Here is a 22,431-nt window from a genome sequence, read left to right on the forward strand (position 1 = left end):
CACACATTTTCCTATTCCCTTCTAATTGGATTGGGTATATAATATTTTATACACTTTTATTGGATAAGTACAATATTATTTTGAACTATTTTTAAACACGAAAAATTGTTTAACCAATCATTAAATACTGCTGTAAAAGAGGCAAAAAGGGACGGTTTCGGCAAAACCAAGAAAGTGCTAAGTTCCTTCAAATTAAACTGAAAGTTATTCGAAGTGATCCTTACGGGGGGACTCCAGATGCTAAATTAACTTTCAGCTGGGACTGTATAATCCTGACAATTTTAATCAAAAATGCTATGCAACAAAATAATAATAAAATGAAAATTTAAATTAACTTGTTTATTACTGTCAATAATTATAATATTAATCTATTACAATCCAAAATTTAAAGCATTTTATTTCATACAATAATTTATTTACAAAATAAATATCTATCTATGATTACGCCTCTTAGCATTCCGATTGATAACGCGATCTATATTAATTTGAATGTCGTTATGAATATGCATTAGAGCAAGTGACATCAGCCTCTCGTAATTACCTATTCAGTAATAAGTTTATATATAGTTTATATATACGTTAATTATAGAGTTACAACTTACAATTGGTTATTTTGATAAAATAGTGTCTGCAAAATGTTTCAATTCTTTTCAACTGGGTTTTAAAAATGCAAAGCCTTCGGGCCTTTGGGGGTCAACATGGTCTTCAGGCCCTCCTCCCCGGCAATTACTAAACTCTAATAAAGCTTGCAACCTGTTGTGAGTTTATAAAATCTTGAAATAGAAATGAATTAAGTAACTAACAAGTTACCTCAAAATAATAAAAAGTTTCTTATGTACAGTGGTTTCATTGTATTCTACACTAAATAGAATATATCCTAATGCATACCATTAGACTAGGTCTATTGTATGAAGTTATTTAATCCTATATGAATCATACGTGATATACCTTTACAAGCTATCTTTTTTTAGTTAACTACAGGATCTTGTGAATATAATTACTCTCAGAGAAAACAAATGTAGCTGTTGTATATCTTGTATTCCAAGTTTTCTACATCTGTCTCAGCTATAAGAATGACTTGTACAAGTCAGATTCCGAAACAAATTAATCTTTCTCTTGTGAAAAAAATAAAATCATTTGGTTCATAAAACATTTTGAATTTGGATTTTAGCAAAATACTACAAGATAATTCCTTATCATTAAAATATTTAAGCCAAAAAAATACATTATTTTGTGTTTCTTGGGCTTCGAAGTTTCACACTTATATTTATGAGATATTTATACGTTTACTTCATTTTACGCATAAGGCATCTAGAGACATCTACAAAAACAGATGAACCTGAACGGAGATTTTTAGTAGACTTAAAAGAAAGCAATATATTTATTTTAACTTCGTTTTATTTACTAATTTTGCTTCAAAAACACAAATTAGAGTTAACTTTCGTAATATTTGGTTAACGATAATACATATTACGCACACAGACGACCTTTCACTAAAATCAATACGTTTTACTGCATTCCCTGAAGTAACGTTCTTTACATATAACACAAGCAACCCTAGTTTTTTTATGATTACATTAAATAACTAAATCCTTTGATTTTTCAACATTCATTTGAAACTAAAGTTAAGATATTAAAAATATAATAAAAAAATTCAACAAAACGTGTTTGTTAAGAGAATAAATAAAATAAGATACAAAAAATAACGAAATTGAAAAGAGGAAACGGCGTAAAACAGTCTTTTAGTACTTAAAACGTGTTTTAATTCTTTCATAAATTTTTGACAATTTGAATAAATTAAAAATAACTTTAGAAATTAAAAGAAGACTTGAAAAGAATTTGAAAAAAAACTTTTAGGAGGAAATTTAAACAAAAATTTTATTTTATTTTATAATCTTTAATTGCATTTTTATTTAACAAATTTAAGACAGCTAAAGAAAAAATTCGTAAGAGACGCAAATGTGAAGAAACTGTGACTTGATAAAATGAAACAAAAATAATCAAAGAAACAGCTTGGAAAGACTTTAGCTCTATGGAATGCGGAACCACTAAATAATTTTCATGTATTTTCACATTAAAGTATCTTCAACACCAGAATGACATAAGGTTAAAAAAAATCGTAACGCTATAGTAACTTTTAGTATTTAGCAATGGTAATGATAAAAAGATTAAAAATATCTTATCTTCTACGTAAATGCAATTTAATCTAATTGTTCGTTTAAACTCTTCGACATTAAAACACGGTTTGAAGTTTACAGCGTGATTTTATATAAAGAAGAATCGTTCTAAGAGTTACTAAATAAATAAAATATATATAAATAAAATATAATTTTAAAAAATAGAATAAAAAATCGATGATTAATAGTAAAAAAAATTTGTTAAAACAATTTCTGTTTTATGCGATTTATTTAAAGCTAACATATAGGTCACATCAATTAATATAACGACCTCACTGCAGTTGAAAAGCGTATTTAATACTATATTAAATTGATATCGTCCTAGATAAAGAGAATCGTACAATATATTATATATATAAGCTAAATAATAAATTTATTTACTAAAGAGCATGTAAGTACTATTATGGCATAATCAGCTGTTTGAAAAATACAGTTTTTTAGGAAAAGTAAAAATCAAGAAATCAGATTTGGAAGTTTATCAAAATTCTTACAGAAATAAATTAACAGAGCGTGTTTAATAAATTGTTTTTCTAATCAGTTTTAATTACACGTACTATCCTAAAATATATTTCGAAATACCATCCAATTACTGCCCTAGTTGGATACAAACATTATAATATATAAACTAATTTCAAAACCACTACTCTACTTGATTTGAAATTATAACAACAGAACAGTCCGCAGCAGTAACAAAAATAAAAATAAAAGTAACGATATACAAGAATAACATAATTAAGATTAAGAAAGTAAGGTTAGGGTTAGTAGAGTTATAAGATTAAGAAGGGAACAAACCAATTATAATAATAGTCAGTAAAAATATAATAATGACAGTACAAGTCTTGATAGATACACAGAGCAAAAACAACACTACAACATATTAAATACAACACTACACACTGAATCAAATTAATAAAACATAATTTAGTATGCAACAGCGAGGTAGTACGAGACTTGGCTGGTAAATTTTGCACATATATGCGTAGCATGTAATGGGAATAAAAAGAGATATTGGAATGAAATAAAAAAATGAATAAAAGTACAATATCTTAGCTACAAAATGTAGTATTTATTTTCCAATATAATCCCCGTTTACATTAATACACTTTTCCCAACTTGTGGCAAGTTTTTGCATTCCGTCACTGAAAACTTCTGGCGGTCTTTCTCTGATCCAAGTGGCCGTACCTTTCTTCACTTCATTATCGATGGTGTAATGATTACCTTTGGGATCCTTCTTGAGATAAGAGAAGAAATGGAAGTCGCGAGTATGGCGGATGCGGAATAGGCTAAAACTTTAGCTTGCGGAGAGCCTCTGTAGTTGCGTGCAATATGTGAGGCCGTGCATTGTCATGATGCAAGATTATGGCCATGGTGGTCTTTCGAACGCGACATACTCATCGTTTCAGTTATCTTAACGTCTAAATGAAGCAAATCGTCCACCTTTCGATTTTTCTCATCCACGGAAACTGGTCGTCCGCTGCAAGGTGTGTCCTCAATTGTCGCTTTACAAGCTTCACATTCGCGAAATTTCAACGCCCATCTATTCACAGTACTCCTGTCAACAGTTTTACTACCGTAACCCGCTTTTAAGCGATGAAAAATATTCGTAGGATTCACATTTTCTGCTGTTAAAAATTCGATCACTGCGCACCGTTTTAACCGTTTTGACATATCGGCCGTACTCGACTCCATTTTAACTGCTACTGAAAATAAACCGATTTCAGCGCATTATTACATGTCTTTAGAGGGGGATTTTAGCTATCTTGTGCTGCCACGTCCAACTCGATAGTACCTTTTGTCTCCGTGTAGCACGCCAGTGTGCAAAATTTATCAGCCGAGCCTCGTATATGACATGCGATTTATTTTATCAACAATTCATGTCTTGAGACTTGTCCACGAGTCACTGACGTCCAGCACATGAAGTCTTTTTGATGTCTTTTTTTTTAAACCTGAATATTTTTTGAATTTATCGATAAATGAAGATGTCAGCTTGGATTTTGGTGTGTGTGTGTGTGTGTGTGTGTGTGTGTGTGTGCGTGTGCGCGTGCGCGTGTGTAATGTTCACGTGAATATCTAAAGAAAACTTTTCTGAAATTCGACCTTGATATGGTAAAAGAAAGGTAACAAAAATTTCAACAATGATTGCAGATCTTCCCCATTTCCGGCAATACTAAACGAGTTATTCAGTATATTTGGGCTTGTGAATACTTTTAGATTAATATTTAAAAACTATTCTCGGGTTTTTTGAACTTCGATTTTTTATGAAGTGCAACGGTGTACAGAGTGACAGTTCAACTAACACAGTCACTACCTCTGTTCCTGTATAAGTGACACGACGGGTTGTACTTGCTTCCGCGACGGAAAATGTAAGTAACCATATGGAGCGGGCGAACCCACGTCGGGGATGCTAAAATATATACTACGAGGCATATTCATAAATTAAGGACCGTCGCGCTTATATTTAAATATTATCGGGTCTGAACATAGTTTCACGCATGCAGGGCCATCTATCGGCTATTTACGAAGCCTTTGCAGTTGTTGTTTTGATAAAGTAGTCGTTTGCCTGCCGGTGAATGCAGATCGCAATGTGCGCGACAATCGTTTCTCACGCCAGTTGTGAAGTGCGCGCTGTGATTCGATTTTTGGGTGCAAAAGGATCTTCAGCTGTTGAAATTCATCGGGTGTTGTGCCTAGTTTATGGACCTACAGTAATGAGTGAAGGAAAGGATAGACGATAGTATAGCGACTTCAAAAATGGCTGCACAAATGTGCACGACGAGGAGCAGAGTGGCAGCCCCAGTATTAAGACGGACGAAATCCTTGAACAATAACCGAAAAAACTGCGATGTGATCAGCGATTGACGATTAGTGCTCTGGCTGATCAATTTCCACATGTTGGATGCACCTCTACCTACACGATTGTCACAGAAAAGCTCGGATATCACAATCTGTGTGCAAGGTGGGTACCGGAAATGCTCACCGACCAATACCAAGAGCAAAGAATATGCAGTGGACGAACGTTTTTGGACCGCTATCAAGATAGAGATGATTTGTTTTCCTACATTGTTATGGGCGACGAAACGTGGATATCCTACGCCAACGCAGAATCGAAACAACAGTCAATGCAGTGGCGCCATTCAAGTTCCTCGAAAACGAAAAATTTAAGCAATCTCCGTACTCAGGTCAAACAATATTGGCAACAGTTTTTTGGGACGAAAACGGGGTCATTTTGGTTGATTTCATGGAACAAGGATCAACAACTACATCTGACTTGTACTGCTAAATGCTTACCAAACTGAGACGTGCGATCCAAAATCGACGACGCAGGAAAAAGTCGTCCAGCGTAATCTACCTTCACGACACCGCGTATCCTCATACCGCTGCCTTAAAGGGAAGAAGAAGTTTCTCCACAAAGTCCCAACCTTGCACCTAGCGACTACTTCCTTTTCTTGAATTTGAAAAAGTGGCTTGGTGGATAACGGTTTGAAAACGACGAGGAACTCAATACCAGTAGCCAACTGGTTCAATTCCCAGGCGGCAGAGGGGTTCAACTTCTATGCAGAGGGGTTAAAGAAACTGGTGCAGCGTTACGAAAAGTGCTTAGAACTGAATAGCGATTATGTGAAAAACCTTTTGTTACGAGTTAATTTTTTTTTAACCAAACGGCCCTTACTTTATGAATATGCCTCGTATATGGACCTATTCCATATACCTATTTCAAACAACCTCACCTGATAATCGATTCCTTAATATAAATTTCTTTCCTTTTATCATTAAGAAGAAAGTTTCTCGAATTTTTCCGGTTTCTTTCTTTTTAAATGAGTTTTTCTTATCCTATCCCTACTTTAAATATGTTGTAATATATAAAATAAGACTAAAAAAAACAAAATTATAAATGAATGAAAAGTAATACTACACAATTTTCCTTTAGCCTTACAAGTATTACAATGTTAATTTTTAAATGTTTAAAGTTACTCATGTTTATCATACGTAAAAAAGGTTTCACAAAAAATATTAGAGAGAGAGAGAGAGAGAGAGAGAGTGAGAGTACACGTGTGCTGAAGAAATTATTAAAATGAAATACACATTTTTTATGACCATTTTTTCAGTTTTAGGGAGAGATATTTAAAGGGAATTGCTAATATTGATTAGCAATAAATACTTTTCTAATCCTTTTTTTACATAGTTCTGTGCATACGTAGGGTTATATTGATGATTACAATAAAATTTTATTAGAAATACTTACATTTAATTTAAAAATACATTATAGCATGACTAACTACAATGAAACTTTTAAAAAGATATTAATGTAAAAAAAAAAATTTTTTTTTGACAAAATTTAAAATGAAATATAAATTTCTGTATTTGATGATTTTAACTCAATTTTTCAAAAAATTAATATATTTAGTTTTCAAGTTAAGAAATTAGTAATCATTAACTTCATAGTGAAGTAAGTAATTTAGCAATATGTTTGTTATTAATTACATTTTTGAGTCGTCACTTGGTTGACTGATTTGATGTTTTCTACATTGCTTTCTGTTCTGTCTGTGCTAATCTTTTAACCACATCATTTTTACTATATCTACATTCTTAATTACTTGTTTTTTTATATATTCCAGCCATTGTATTCTATTATAGTTTTTATCTTCTGCATGACACTCTTATCACCAATAAACTACACTTGAATATATATACATTGCCCACAAACATAATTTGTCTGCTTATTAATTTATGTAAGAAACTGAATTATACTCTTAGTAATAAAATCCATGATAAACTTTTAAACTCATTTTTTGTTTGTACCACAAAGTCACTAGTGAATCAATTTTTTCCCTTGGATTGTTACTTTGCTCTGACTTTCGTGAAAAACATTTTCACTCCTGATAAAAGTATGAAAAATATGAGAATAAAACAAGGACATTCTTGTCTCACTTTTCTGAATCAAAATCTTTTTGTTTCCCCCCAATTTAGCCTCCAGGAATCACAGTCAGGTATTACTTCAGAGGATGAATGAGAATGATGTGTATGAGTGTATAAGTGAAGTGTAGTCTTGTACAGTCTCAGGTTGACCATTTCTGAGATGTGTGGTTATTTAAAACCCAACCAGCAAAGAACACCCGCATCCACTATCCAGTATTCAAATCTGTATAAAAGTAATTGCTTTTACTAGGATTTGAAAGTTGGAACTCTTGACTTCAAAATCAGTTAATTTGTGAAGATGCGTTCACCACTACACCAAATCAATGAGTTATCTGAATCAAAATCTATTTTTCTTCATCTTTCTTTTTTCATTGCTACCTGATTTTTGTACAGATTGTACATATCTCTTTCCCTATATTCTTAAGTGTTTTAAAATTTTTTCCATTCAAATGTCACAATAGGTGTTTTTTTTTATTTTACGCCTGTACTCTAAAATTATATAAGGGTCTGAACAATCTCCTTTCTGAAATTTAATTGATCTTTATGTAGAATACCTGTCTGCTACCATCGGTTGTTTTAATTTATAATTATCCAAGAATTTTTGTTTTATACGTATAACATTAAACTGAACGTGTGATTATTCTTTTTGATTTGATATGGTAACAAATTCTTTCTAAAATCCATTTCATAAAGCTTTATTACTTTTTAAATCTTTATAAATAAAACATAAAATAATAAAATCTATATTTGGTTATTTCAGAAAAGTTAGTACAGAAATGCTTCATAATAAATATTTCAAAATTACATTACATTTTAAATTACATTAAAATTACATTTTACTAAATTGATATTTTGACAAACTGAATGAAGAGGACATGATGGAATCTTTGATAAATGGATAAGGTTACATAAGGAAGACAAAAATTTTGTCCAAGAGATTAAGACAGCAAGGGGAAATATAACTTTTACCACAAGTGTTACTGATATATATATATATGAATTCAGATTCTAAGTTACAAAAACACTTAAAACAAGAGTGTTTAAATTCATAGTCAAATTTCTTGATAAAATAGAACTACTTAAAATGTTAAATAAAAAACAAAACAAAAGAAAAATGATATAAAACAAGCTTTAACAGGCTAGATACAAATGAGATAACAAAACTTATATTTAGAACAAGTTGACTAATATAAACAAATCCACCGGGTGGGGGGGGGTCGTCTATTGGTGAACGTGTCTTTTCAAATCAGGTGATTTGGAAGTCAAGAGTTCCAGCGTTCAAGTTCTAGTAAAGACATTTACTTTTATATGGATTTTGAATATTAGGTCATGGACACCAGGTGTTCTTTGGTGGTTGGGTTTCAATTGACCACACATCTTAGGAATGGTCGAACTGAGACTGTACAAGACTACACTTCATTTACATACATATCATCCTCATTCATTCTCTGAAGTAATACCTGAACGGTAATTCCCGGACGCTAAACAGGAAAAAACTAATATAATCCATATTTCAATGAAATAAGAGGGCGGTTCGGAAAGATCGCGGCCTGTTGCAGAGGTACTGTTAGTAGGTACAATTGGCGATTTGTAGTTAATGCAATATCTGTTAGTTGGCATACTTAACAGTTTCCAACATGTCTTTAAAGTTATTGAATTGTTGTGGTTAAGATGTAATAGATAAGTGTTGTTCTTTTATGCAAAATGGATAAAATCGAAATTCGAGCAGTAATAAAACATTTTGTTGTGAAAGGTTTAAACCTAACAGATATAAAAATAGCAGAGATTCAAGATTCAACATTAAATGAATCTTCTCTATCGTTTTCGATTGTAAAAAAGTGGATAGTTGAATTCAAATGCGATCAAAGAACCTCCATCTTTGATGATGAGCGTTCAGGACGCACTGCAACCGCCACGACTGATGAAAACATCCCAAAAATTCACAATACGGTATTAAAAGATCGACGATCAAAGATAAGACTAGGTTGCAAAAATATCAGTAGACCGTACTCAAAACATCTTACATGAGTTACTTGGGTATGAGAAAGCTATCAGCACAATGGGTGCTGCGTTTGTTAATAATGGTTGACCAGAAACGCACTGGAATGAACATTTCTCAGCAGTGTTTGGACGTGTTCAATCATAATTCAGCTGAATATTTGCAATGTTTCATTACTGCTGATGAAACATGGAGTCATTATTACTGCCCTGAAATGAAGCAACAATACAAACAGTGGGTCGAAACCGGTGGAAGTGCTCCAAAGAAGGCAAAAAGTGTTCGATCAGTGGTTAAAGTCATGGCCACTGTTTTTTGGGATGTTTGTGGTGTGGTGCTCATAGACTACCTGCAAAAAGATAAACAATTACCAAAGAATATTACTCTAGCATTGTTGGAGCAATTTAAGGAGGCCATTAAGACCAAACTTCCACATTTGGGCAAGAAAAAAGTGCTTTTTCACCATGACAAAGCGCCCATGCACACATCTTCAGTTGTTGCTTCTAAAATTCAAGAATTGCGCTTTGAATTGCTTCCACATGCACCATATTCGCCAGATTTAGCTCAGAGTGATTATTTCCTACTTCTGAATTTGAAGAATTGACTTGGTGGGTGAAGATTTGCCTCAAATGACAGAGGTTATAACAGAGCTTAAGAAGTCGTAATTTACTGAAGGAATAAATAAGCTGGAAAAGTGGTGCACTAAGTTTATTACTTTAAAAGGTGACTATGTTGAAAAATAAAAAAATAATTTGTAAGAAATTTGTGTTTTTTTTCTTAGGCTGCAAACTTTCCGAACCGCTATTGTATTTATCAACATAAAATGAATCATACAAGCTATGTTTTCATTTTACATCAACAGAAAACTCATTAGTAACACTTCATATATCTGTTATCTACATTTATATATCATATCTATAAAGTCATATGACTAATAACTAACTATTAATCTGACAAAGATAGAAAATTGAAATTTTATAGGCTTTTCTAATGTAAAGAAAATTTACATTTGATATATGGTGCAAAATTCTCATTTTATATACTCAAGGGAGACAACAAGAAAAGTAATATACTTTTTAAAAGTATATTACTATACTTACTATTACCCCATCAAAAACATACTTCATTTAAAGATTTTACTTACTTAAGAAAAACTGGGAAAGAATTACATTTACGTTTCTTTACCTCTGTAAAAGTACAACAAATGCAACCAATCAAATGTCTAAAGTCTTAATGTTGCCTAACTTTTTTTCAAATCCTTCACTTAATAGTATTTTCCATGATATGTTAAGTATCTTTGTTAAGCATATACTTGTGATTAAAATTATTAATCTGCAATCTCGATGACTAGTATTAAAACTTAGTTGATTTAAAATCTACTAACTCACTAATGGTCACAAAATCATAAAATAAGTAAAATCCAATTTATAATTTTATCGAGTTAACCAAGTGAAGGAAGGAATGAAATGGACATAATTCTATTCAATACCTAACTTTTTTGTGGATATAGTGGGCTCATAGCTAAAATTAGTGGGGATGCTGCTCCAGAAAATTTTTTCTGGGCCTTTTCAATGCCATGATTAAATAAAGTTTTCTGTAAAATAAAAGAACCGAAAAAAAATGACTCAAAAAGAATAACTGGAAGCAGAATAATAATCTAATTCTACACTTTAAATCATTCAAGAATATGGTACACTGTTTTTAAGCACATTGTGCTTAAAAACTGTATTCGGTTTAGCTGAATAAATAATAAAATATCAATACAAATTATTTTTTAGTAGTATTGGATAATAACATAATAAAAAGTCCGCTTAAAACACTATAGTCCAATAGTGCTTAATTTAAATTTCTATGTACACAGAAACAAATACATAATTAGTTTTTACTAATTACCTTCTGTTTCACTCTTCCAGCGTGTTCTTGGACAGATCTGGCAATCAAAGAGCCCTTGCTTTCCGTCATCTTCTGATCACTACTGAAAAAACACTTTCATATTCCTTCCACCGACTAAACTAGAAAAGGGAATGAACAAGGAACGTTCCATACACAAGCGGAGTAAAAAAAAATTCCTTCCACCAGCATGCCAGGGTCAGCACTGCAGGAGCGACAGTGCTCTTTCTCCCTTGTAGCCTCGCGTGCAGCTTCCTATGTGCACAGCAGCCAAATACCACACCGCTGAAACTGTGAAGTGCACAGTTCCATACAAAGATTTTTGTATTTTCTTCAAAAACTGGGAGATGGCTACTGACAATAAGCTTAAGAATTGTATGTTGTAAAAGTATAAAGAAACAATTGAAGAAAAAAGGACTTTATATTAAATGCAATCGATAATATCAAGTGGTAATAGGGGATGATGTTGCAGTTCTGCAGTACCTATGCACGAGCCGCCAATGATTGATATATATAAAATATCTGGGATCTATTTCAGCAGTAAAGTGAAGTGGTCTGTTTAAAACTAGACATTTTTATAAATCTCTAGGTAATATTTCTCAATGTATATTCATAATCCCCTGATGAGATGAAGGAGTGCATACAATATACTGTTGCACAACATCAAGATGGACACATTAATCAGTTACTTTGTAGCTAATCTTTCTTATTGCTTTCTCTTCTTTTCTTCTTTCTTTTTCCTGTTTAGCCTCCGGGAATTACCATTCAGATATTACTTCATAGGATGAATGAGGATGATATATATGAGTGTAACTGAAGTGTAGTTTTGTACAGTCTCAGTTCAACCATTCCTGAGATGTGTGGTTAATTGTATTATTAAATCCACGATCTATTATTCAAATCCGTATAAAAGTAGGACCTGAACGCTGGAACTTTGACTTCCAAATCAGTTCATTTGGGAAGACGCGTAGACCACTAGACCAACCCGGTAGGTTATTATTACTTTCTCTAAGAGTATTGATATTCACTGTTCAACAGTCACTCCCTGCAGTAAACAGAGCTAAGGTGATGCTTGTAAATCTGAGAACATCACCTACATTTCATTCAGTTTTGCACACTTATGTGTAATAATACATTCTGCTCGCTGAAAAAGGCAACAAAAAATCATTTCAATCCTCATTTATCCTGGTAACTCAGGGAAAGGATGCTTCTTAATTTAATTATCATAAATATAGTGTATTATTTTCAAGAATGACTGGAGAGTTGGTCACCTATAACCAGTATATTAAGGGACCGAAAAACAAATGTACGGGGCAGAGACGGCCTCGGGGAATGTTGCTAACACAAAACATTTTATTTCAAAAGTTAATTGATTTATTAGGTTTTTTGTTCCATGAATTGGAATAAATATTTACTACAGAATGTCTCTTTCTGAACAATTTTAAAGTAAATAAACCTCTAGTGGATTTAGATTTGTCCAAATCTAAAATATACAATTAAGGAATTTATCCCTCTATATTGCATGGAAATAATGGTCTCTAACAAAATTGTAATTATGAAAAAAGTAGTTATGAAAAACTGTTAATTTTTTAAATTTATTTATCTTCTTTGTAAAATAAAACAAAATTATATATTTAAATCCTTATTAATAAAGTAAGATTATTCACCAATGCATTTACTAGTCTCAACTGTTAATACTTAAAAAGATTTAAGAATTAATTTCAATTACAGAAATTAAAATTATTAAAGAACAACAGGGTAGGTACATAGTTTATACCGATTTAATCCGTCTTATTAGTTTTTTCTTTTTAAATAAATTTGTTGGCAAGATTTAAATCCTATTGAATTGACAATACCACCAATCTAACTAATAAACATTAATTATTAGTTGAAATTTCAAGACTGCACTTTATACATCTTTTATATAAAAACTGTTATCTGAAAAACTAGCTACGTATATGACATTGCATAAATTAACAGGATTAAATTAAATAACTTTGCGGTGAACTCGCCTTTCTATTGCGAAATATGAGTTAATAGAATAACATTAAAAAAATGACCTTGAAGAATCCATATTACGTATGTACTATTAGAGAAAAAAACCAATGTGATTCATAATTTCTCTTACGCAAGATGGAAACCTCATTTTAAATCGGTCAATACACATTATTATGTAAAGTCACGTACACGATTGTAAGATCATTATTTTACATTCAGTGTCAAAGTTTATGTTTTAAGCTTATATAAAGAGAAAGTTATTTATGGATTTACTATTCGCACTTTATTCAATAGAAATTATATATTTGCCGATAAGTTTGATACTAAATAACTTGCTTCGTATTTTCTCTCTCTTTTTTTGTTTAGCCTCGGGAACCACTGTATTACTTCAGAGGATGATATGTATGAATGTAAATGAAGTGTAGTCTTGTACAATCTCGGGTAGACCATTCCTGAGGTGTGTGGTTAATTGAAACCCAACCACCAAAGAACACTGGTATCCACGATCTAGTATTCAAATCCGTATAAAAGCAACTGCCTTGATTCGAAATCAGATGTTTTGCGATGACGAATTTAACACTAGATCGATCAGGCGTGGCCAACAGTTTTTGCCTTGGCCCGAATTGGAATGAAAAATTTTTTCACGGGCCGAACGAAATATTAAAATTCAAAAATTGAAATAAAAAAACGATTAATTTAAGTTAATAAATTTTTATTATGGAATTTGTTGTACTTTTATTTAGATTCATTAAAGAAAACGTTTGTTCACAAATATAAGCTGAGCTGAAGATTTCTAAATATTTCTTGTTCCGTATTTTCCATTATTTTTGCTTATAAAAAAACGCTAATATTGAAAAATTTCCCTCAGACCGTATGTTGGTCATGCCTGCACTTTACCAATCCAGTGGGTCATAATAATTTAATAGTAAAAAAAAAACTTCCACGTTTTACGTTCCCTATTTTCAGAAATGTGCCAGAAAAATATTTGTGTATATCCTATTAACCAGGTAATAAATAATAATTCTCGTTATTTAGACCAATGGCTTTTCACTTACCGGTATTTTTCAACTAATAACTATTTTAGTCAGGTTTAGTAATTTAAAATAAAAAAACGGATTTTTTCTTTTCTTACTTTACATCTAGCTGGTTCTGGATTCGAATCCCGGTGAGGTTTAATTAAATATTACTTATATTTTGATGATCTGATGATATTTTAATTATTTTATGGACAGTATTAAATTATTTTATTTTTTCTTCTTTCTTGATGGTATGATCTTTATATCAAAGTAGTATAAAGATATGTAGATATTACAGTTTTCAGATTATTTTCACATAAAATTATAACAAAAATTCCGAAGAAAAAAGAATGGAATTATATATTATTTGTAAATCGGAATACACTTATGTCCACAATAAAAATAAGTTGAGAAGGAGAAAACTGAGGCGAAGTTATAAGAGATATTTTAATGAAAAATTGTAAGGATCCCAGACTAGTATAGATTTAAGTTTTTTTTTTCCATTTGTAGTATACGCTGCAAGTCTACCCCCAGTACCTACACGTCAGCAATTTTATTGATCTCTTCACAGCATTCATTCGTGTTCTGGTCAATGCAGCGTTTTAAATTACAGTAAATGCATTAATATGATTGGATTCTTGGAAAAGCATAAAGACAGTTAAATAAAATAAAATATATATACTGGTTTTATCTATTCTACTCTTTTCAAGGTTCTATGTAACATTGATTTACTTTAAAAAAAAATTCCCACTGAAAACAGAATTTCATATCGGTTAACAAAATTTGATCAGAGCCAACCTAGATGATAATCAGTCAAATTGTACGTACAATTATTAGATTAATTAACTACTCTACATGAATTTTATATAATTATTAATTATAACTGCTGAACATTTTTATAACATAACTTTCATTAAAAAAATAAATAAATAAAGGTGAGCTGTTACGGTATTCAAACTCCATTTAAAAAATGAAACAATAAAAATCAGAAAATTAGATTGAATACATGTCACATTTTATGTTAGAAGGAGAAGGAGAGAGATGCAATGGAACGGTGCTGGTGGAGAAGGGAGGTTCAAAGAGAGGTTATTGAACCAGGTTGGAGCATCGCCCTCCCGTGTTCCAGACAGAGCATTGCCGGTTTGTCGGGTCTTTGTTGTATTTTAAAAAGTTCTGCTTGCAGTGGAATAACTAAGCAACGAAACTTTGCAGTCTAATGAACGTGTACACTGTAATTTGTATGCGATAATTAATAATAAAATATTTACAGAAGTAAATTAATATATAATACAAAGAAAAAAATACAATTTATGTAAAAAGTTTATTGTAAAACTGGAAAATCTCTTACCTAAAAAAACCAATAACGATAAAACACGTGATTGGGAAATAAACGGGGTGTCTAACAGAATCGCTTTTAAGAATACAAGTTCAGCAGTTGTAAAACGATTTAGGTACAGTTTCTTCAGTAAAAAAAGGATATGGAAAAAGTAGCACTAGGACTCTACTCTTCATTATGACTTTTTGATTACATGAGAAAATCTTATAAGGGCTTAATCTACATTAAAAATATATATATTTTCCTTACTAATTTTCTGGATATTAATATAAATTTATCAATTAAAAATTTTAGCTGGTGTAAGTTCAGTTACGATTCAGCACTTAAAAAATATTTAGTTAGTCATTGAATGTGTATAATAATACGTATTTTATGATCGGTTATAATACTTTTAAAACAACAGCAAAATTACTGTTATTCAATAACTCATTCAACAGATCAATTCAGACATATATTACGAACAATTGGGTTCATTAAAGACAGACATATTCAGAGTTAGATTGGTAGATTTCAATGTAAATTTCTGTAATGTTGCATGCACACAATGAATATAATCTATTTGTCAAAAAAGTAATGTTGAAAATGTAAATAAAACGTAATTGCCTAATTCAATTTTTAATGCATTAAAACGATAATAAAAGTAGATTTATATTTTTTGGCCGGCAATACCCTTTCTCAAATACTTAAATTTTTTAAAGAAATCAATACGAATTTTTTTCTAGTGGTATAAATTTTTTTTTTAATTTTAACAAGATTTATTTAATAATTAAGATTGAATAAAAAAACTGAATCAAAGAAAAGATATTTTAACATAATCTCATAATATTACTAAGTCAGCGGTTAATAAATTTAAGGATAAAGATATTGAATGGGTCAACCTTTTTCCTGATTAATTTGACCACTAGCGTCGTTAGCGGCAAATTCAAGAAACAATACTCGACATGTTTAAAACTTCTCTTTCACGATAGCGCCACATACAACAATATCACTATATTATGTCGGTTTTATTTTTTTCATTGTCAAAACTGTATTATGACGAAGTTAAGGTATTGATTACTTTGTAATTCTAGATCCTGTATTATTTTATTTTAATGTTTAACTGTTTATCAAAAATAAATTATCAGATTTCCTTAATAAAAATACTAAACCGCAGAAAGAATGGTTGGTTATGTTTTCTACAATAAGATAAATTTTGTACGAAACAGTAATGTAATTTTATGTAAATACTAAACATAAAATACTATGTTATGTTAAAAATTCAGAAATAAAATAAAATACTACAATTTTTTTCTAGGCATCAAAATGAATAAAAAAAAATAAAAAACTTGTTGGTATGAATTATCTTAAAATTAATTTAAAATATCAGGTCTTGGGGGTCTCACAAAAGCTTGTAATTTTGTAAACTCACTTTTTTTTGACGAGTTTAAACATTATTTCTCTTCAAAAATATTACTGTGTATTTCTGTCACAGTTTGTACATTTTAAAGTAACTCTTAAACTTTAACAAAGGCTCAAGTTTTATTCATATAAATGATTAACTCTTTTATTTAAGATTATATTAGTTTGTCAAAAACTGGCAACCACAATTTTTGAAAAATAAATTACTGAACATCTGACTACATAAGTGAGTAAAATTTATTTATCAAATTTTGTACAAAAACTGTGTGAGAAAAAAATATTAATTCACTAAGAATAACTGGTAAAGTTAAATTTCCAGCAAGTGTCTTAACAGTTTCCATGTTTTCATCAAAAAAAGGTGATGTGATTAGGGATATATCTGTCATAAATAAATAGAAAAAAGTAAAAATTGCTTGGTAAAAAGAAAAAAAAGCAGTATTGCTAAACATCCCTAATAAACAATTCTGATTCCCTTCTATCACTTCACCTCTTTAAGATTTGACTCCAAGCTTAACTGGTATCAATGACCTTTATATAGAAGTCATTGTGCCAAATTTGAAGCTTTTTGGTTAAGCCAATCCCGAGCTGTTAACCCAAAAATATGTAGACGCAAACAAATACAACTGAATAGTGTTTACCCATCTTATTTTGGATTCTTTTGTAATTAATGATCCTCTGAGTCAAAGAATTAAAAGGTGCTTTCTGTCATACCTATCATACTTCCCTTCATTATAGTAATACGCTACCTATACTATAACTGTCATGGAAGTAAAAAAAGTTTTACATTCTAGCTTTTAAAAAAAGGGGTTGTTCAGGAAACGAATCAGCTTGCTTTTTAACAGGAAATGAAACACATATTGACTAGAATGAAAAAACTTGGCCCCAGTAATGAATCATAACATAAATAATTCCTTCTAACTTTATATTTGTACAAATGCCACATCATGCAAGGGGGAGTTAACGAGTCAGTCATCTGTCTCTTTTGTGTTAACCTGCATGAGTAATTACATGTGCAAAAAATTTTTATTTGTAGATTGTATCTCTAATCAACACCAGGCAGACTTAATCAATACCTTCTCATTAGTATACAATCACATTAGTCAACCCCTGGTAATGCAAACTAACTGAAACAAAATAGAAAACGTATCAAAATGACAAGAAAATAGTTCTGAAAGCAATATGAAATATTTCGGATAATTTGAAATTAAATAAAGTAGTAGGCAGTGTAAATTTATAATGAGTATAATATTATTGGTTTAAATTAATGGTATACCTCAATAGTGGTTCGATTGAGAGAGTGGAACTGTAATACCATTTACAATTGTTACAATAGAGAAAATAAGACATGAAATATCAGTTGCTTTCTCTGAGAATAATGATGAAGTTCTTTGTGTAGTCAGTTCCAGAGTGAACATAGAATGAAAAGGTGTCACTGGCAGGTTTAAGTATCAGATGCATTTCAGAGAATTGGACATGCTGTTGGTAATAACATATTCAACTCAATGATGTCAGCAATGGGAAACCACTTCATATTATTTGGATTTAACGTCTGACAGTAAATGAAATACCATAAAGAAAGCCTGGCATGGAATAGTTATTTCTGTATCTATCCTAAAATAATTTATATTTCCAAAAATAGGTAAATAAACTAATTGTTATACTGAAAAATATACAACAGGAGTGACTTTCTCTATAGCTATTACATTTATAGGACCTAATATTCATACAGATGGTAAATCAAAGTTAATATGCTTAATTAAACATTCAGCGATTTTATCGTTTTTTTTTAAAGATAATTTAAAAAGTAATAAAATGAAGATCAACACCTAGGGAAGGAGAATTTTCCGGTATAACTTTTATCATGGTAGGTTACACAACATAAAAGGACTTCAGAGTAAAGCTGAAGGTTGAGGGTTTACGTATTACCTTTCAAAGGCATTCCTTTAAATTAATTAACTAACATTATCATGTTCTGTGAACTATAGCAATAACACACTAAATAATTATTTCAGCTAAAATATATATATGTGGTTGTTTGTTTAAATTATACTGTGGAGTAAGCAAAAACTAATTTAATACTTCACTTGCACAATTATTCTTTTCTCCTTCACTGTGCCTAGTTCCAAACCAAAATTATTTCTTTATTGTATAAATAATGTTATATAGTTGACTTCAAGTAAAACGTTTAGGTTTAATAATTAAAATGAAAACTAAATTGTAATTTAGTCTCTGTCCTGTCATTAGCATTATCAAGACTTTAGTTCTTTTGTTTTACCACAATACTGTCAGCATTGGTAGTTGATTAAGTTAAATATATTACACACATTTTTAATATTGTTTATTGTTTTTCTGGCAAATACACTTTCATCATATTGTTATTATAACAAAAAACTACTTTCAATATACATTATTTACAAATTCATAATATCCACTTAATGAAACATATCCACTTAAAGAAACAGTCTACAAAAGAAGTAGTATTTAATTAGCATTTAAATTAACTTTCCCAACTACTTAATAATATTACATAAATGAATGATATGCTTGATTATTTCCACAAAATGTAAGTGCACTAGCCAAAATTAAAAGAATTTGATCCATACAACATTCATGATAAAATGGAAAAACACGAACTGAAAGAAAGTAAAATAAATAAATTATTCATATATAATATCTAACAAAAATAAATGATTATTGATATGCTTTTTAAATTACTGAATCAACATTCTGTATTAATTATTTAGTAGGCCTACATATTATTTGTATTTTTAAAATCAATCATACCAAATTTTAATATATATCTTTATTTCCATCAAAATACCCTCATTTGACCTAGTTATCTTACAATTAGCGACTGGTATAGCTGTATTATTGCTATTGTCTAACAGCAATAAATACTTGTTTAAGTTATGCTAGCTAAATCATAATAATATTGCTAACCACTAAAAACTCTCAGCAAATGCTACAGTAACCCTAAGTAAGAGTTGGAAATCCATTATTTTTCTACCTCTGATTAAGTAGTAATGTCTCTCTGCCTTTCATGTTCATAGTTCTAGTTTAAAATTCTTTTCAGGTTGACATTTTTATATGCTACAGAAGTCAAAAGCATCTGAGATTAATTTAAAAGATTATTTTTGAGATTACTAAGTCTAGCATTTATCACTTAGACTGAAGTAAAATGGTTAAAAAATATTAGCATGGCCTTTAAAATTTGGCTATTATGTTAATAGCTAAATCACTGAATTAATTTTTGAAAAGTTTATATATATATATACATATAAAATTGTATAATTTTAATATAAAAAGTTCAGAATATTTATATATATATATTCTGAACTTTTTATCACATGAAAAACCTTTGCAAACATACCTTATTATGTTGCGTAAAACATATTAGTTGCAATTTCTAAATTTTAACCAGAAGAAACAAATAAATTTGTTTCCTTCTATTTTCTGTAGTATCATTAACAAAAAAGTGAAAATAATTCATGCTCTTACATTTCACTTTTGCAACCAACAAAACCCTTTCGAGTATTATTTCACACTTTATGAATTTTATTTTATGCTCATCTAGTTCATCAAGATTTAATTAATAGCTTTTTTATTCATATAAATTAATTTAATTTTTTTGTGCAATTTATGAACAGAATATTAAGATTCAGTGCACTATATATAGCTAAGGTAATTTTACTTGCTAAATAAAACTGTACTAATTATAGATGTTTAGAATAAACTGAGGAAAATTAATTTGAGAAAAAAATAAAAAATAAATAGAAAAAAAATTTGGTGTTCTATATATTTTAAATAAATATCTTTATTAAAAAATAATTATGGTAAATAAAATATATGTACGTATAATTAAAAATTCACTGTTCTTACTAATATATTTTTTTCTGTAAAAGAAAGAATTAAAACAGAAGTAGAAAAGGAACTGAACACTTTATAATCTAAATCAGTAAATTAGGTTGAAAAATTCTCAGGAACTCGTTTCACAGAAGAATAATAAATGGCTACTACTTCAAGTCTTAACATTAAACTAGGACAATGTATTTTTTTTACTTTCTCTTCATACGCCAATGTTGTAGGAAGGCTATTAATAACTTTAATAAAACTTTTAACTAGGTTGAAAGCTCATGTTAACTTTTGAAAAATCTGATATTAACATTCTTGAACTTAACTTTTCACCTCACCCAGAAAACTGTGAAAAACTCTGAAGAAGTATTTATTTATTTATTTAATGAAGATTCATAAAAATATTACAAACTGACAGAAAATAGTCTGTTGAAATGAAAAATAAAGATGAAAAAGCTTCCCCTCCAAATCATTTTAATAGATACAACCTGAACAAAAACTGTACAGGGATTTTGGGTGCAGGGTTTTTATGAGAGCTCTTTGAGAAGTCTTTTGTGCAACAGATAATACGTAAGGATAGATGACTTCTTATTTAGGTCAGAACCTTACCCCCATTTGCAATGATACTTTATCCAATTGAATTCATCATCCATTTGCAAAGATACAAAGAGCTTCACATAATCTTTCATCTCTTCTTGGACGACTCTTTAATTATTAGAGGAAAAACACAATTACTGTTATATAATAATCTGATGAGAACCAAACAAAAGCTGACTTAAAAAGTTAACAATTTCATTTTAATTTTTATGTAGAAGAATTAACTTACAAAATATTAATACATAAAAAGTCCAAATTTTTTTCTTTTGGGTAATTAATACAGAACTTTTTTAACATTTCTGTTATGTACAACAAAGTTACTGAATTTATGTAGTTCAATATAATGTTAATTCTTAATTGAAAAATGTGATGAAATGAGGTTTAACTTTTATAAACTAATGAATATCATCATTCACTTTTTAATGGAAATATGCTTTCAAATGATTTCTTCAAAACTATGAAATCCAGTCGCTTTGGTGGTGATAGCACTATCTAATACAATACCAGTAGGAGTGGGACAGGATTAATGTTTTGAAAAGATCTTTTGAAAATATATTTTACATTCTGAATTTTAAAATAAAATCTTATTTAGAATCATACTGAAATTTTAAAACAGTTAATTTTTAATATTAAATAACAATTACATTTTATGAAATTTTTAGTTTTGGTCTTAATGGTGTATCACTTACTCTATGGAAATGAGAAGCTATGAAATGTTTTAAACGCAAGAAATATTTCAGGCCCATAAAAACGTCAAAATTACCAACAAAATAATAATGCTACCTTGGTAGACTTAAGTTATTCAGTTTTTTGTTTAGTTAATTTAATCTTCTAATGAAAAAATTAACTGATATACTTAGTTTTATACTCATGTTTTAGTATAATGAAATACTGAAATTAAATAACACCTACTTCAGAATAAGAAAACTACTTATTGTTTATATATAAATATTTGTTTAAAAGTAACTCCATATTCTAATTTGAATTGTTATTTTTTAGATTGCATATATCTTTTATTATTAATATAAATGGCGATTTCATTTATGCTCTAATCGGTTCTAATAAAAATCTTAGGTAACATCAAAAAATGAACTAAGTTTACAGCTGTGGTATAGATGATAAATTCCTTTTGAGATTTTAATACTTACAAAACTTGCTGTAATCTATATTACATGAATATTTAGTTTAAGGTTTTAGTATAGTAAAATTATAGTAAGGTTCTCCGTTAGCTTGTGTTAGTTCTGTTGTGGTGCA

At 29.8% G+C, this 22,431-nt stretch overlaps 1 protein-coding gene across 2 annotated transcripts in view; it reads right to left on the minus strand.

Annotated features, from left to right (window-relative positions):
* The window catches only part of Rtnl1 (reticulon), a 296,105-nt gene that overhangs the window by 149,354 nt on the left and 124,320 nt on the right, over positions 1 to 22,431 (minus strand). The gene's annotated exons all lie outside the window — the stretch shown is intronic.

Source organism: Lycorma delicatula, chromosome 6, assembly GCF_047948215.1.
Source record: "Lycorma delicatula isolate Av1 chromosome 6, ASM4794821v1, whole genome shotgun sequence".
NCBI classification, from domain to species: Eukaryota; Metazoa; Arthropoda; class Insecta; order Hemiptera; family Fulgoridae; genus Lycorma; species Lycorma delicatula.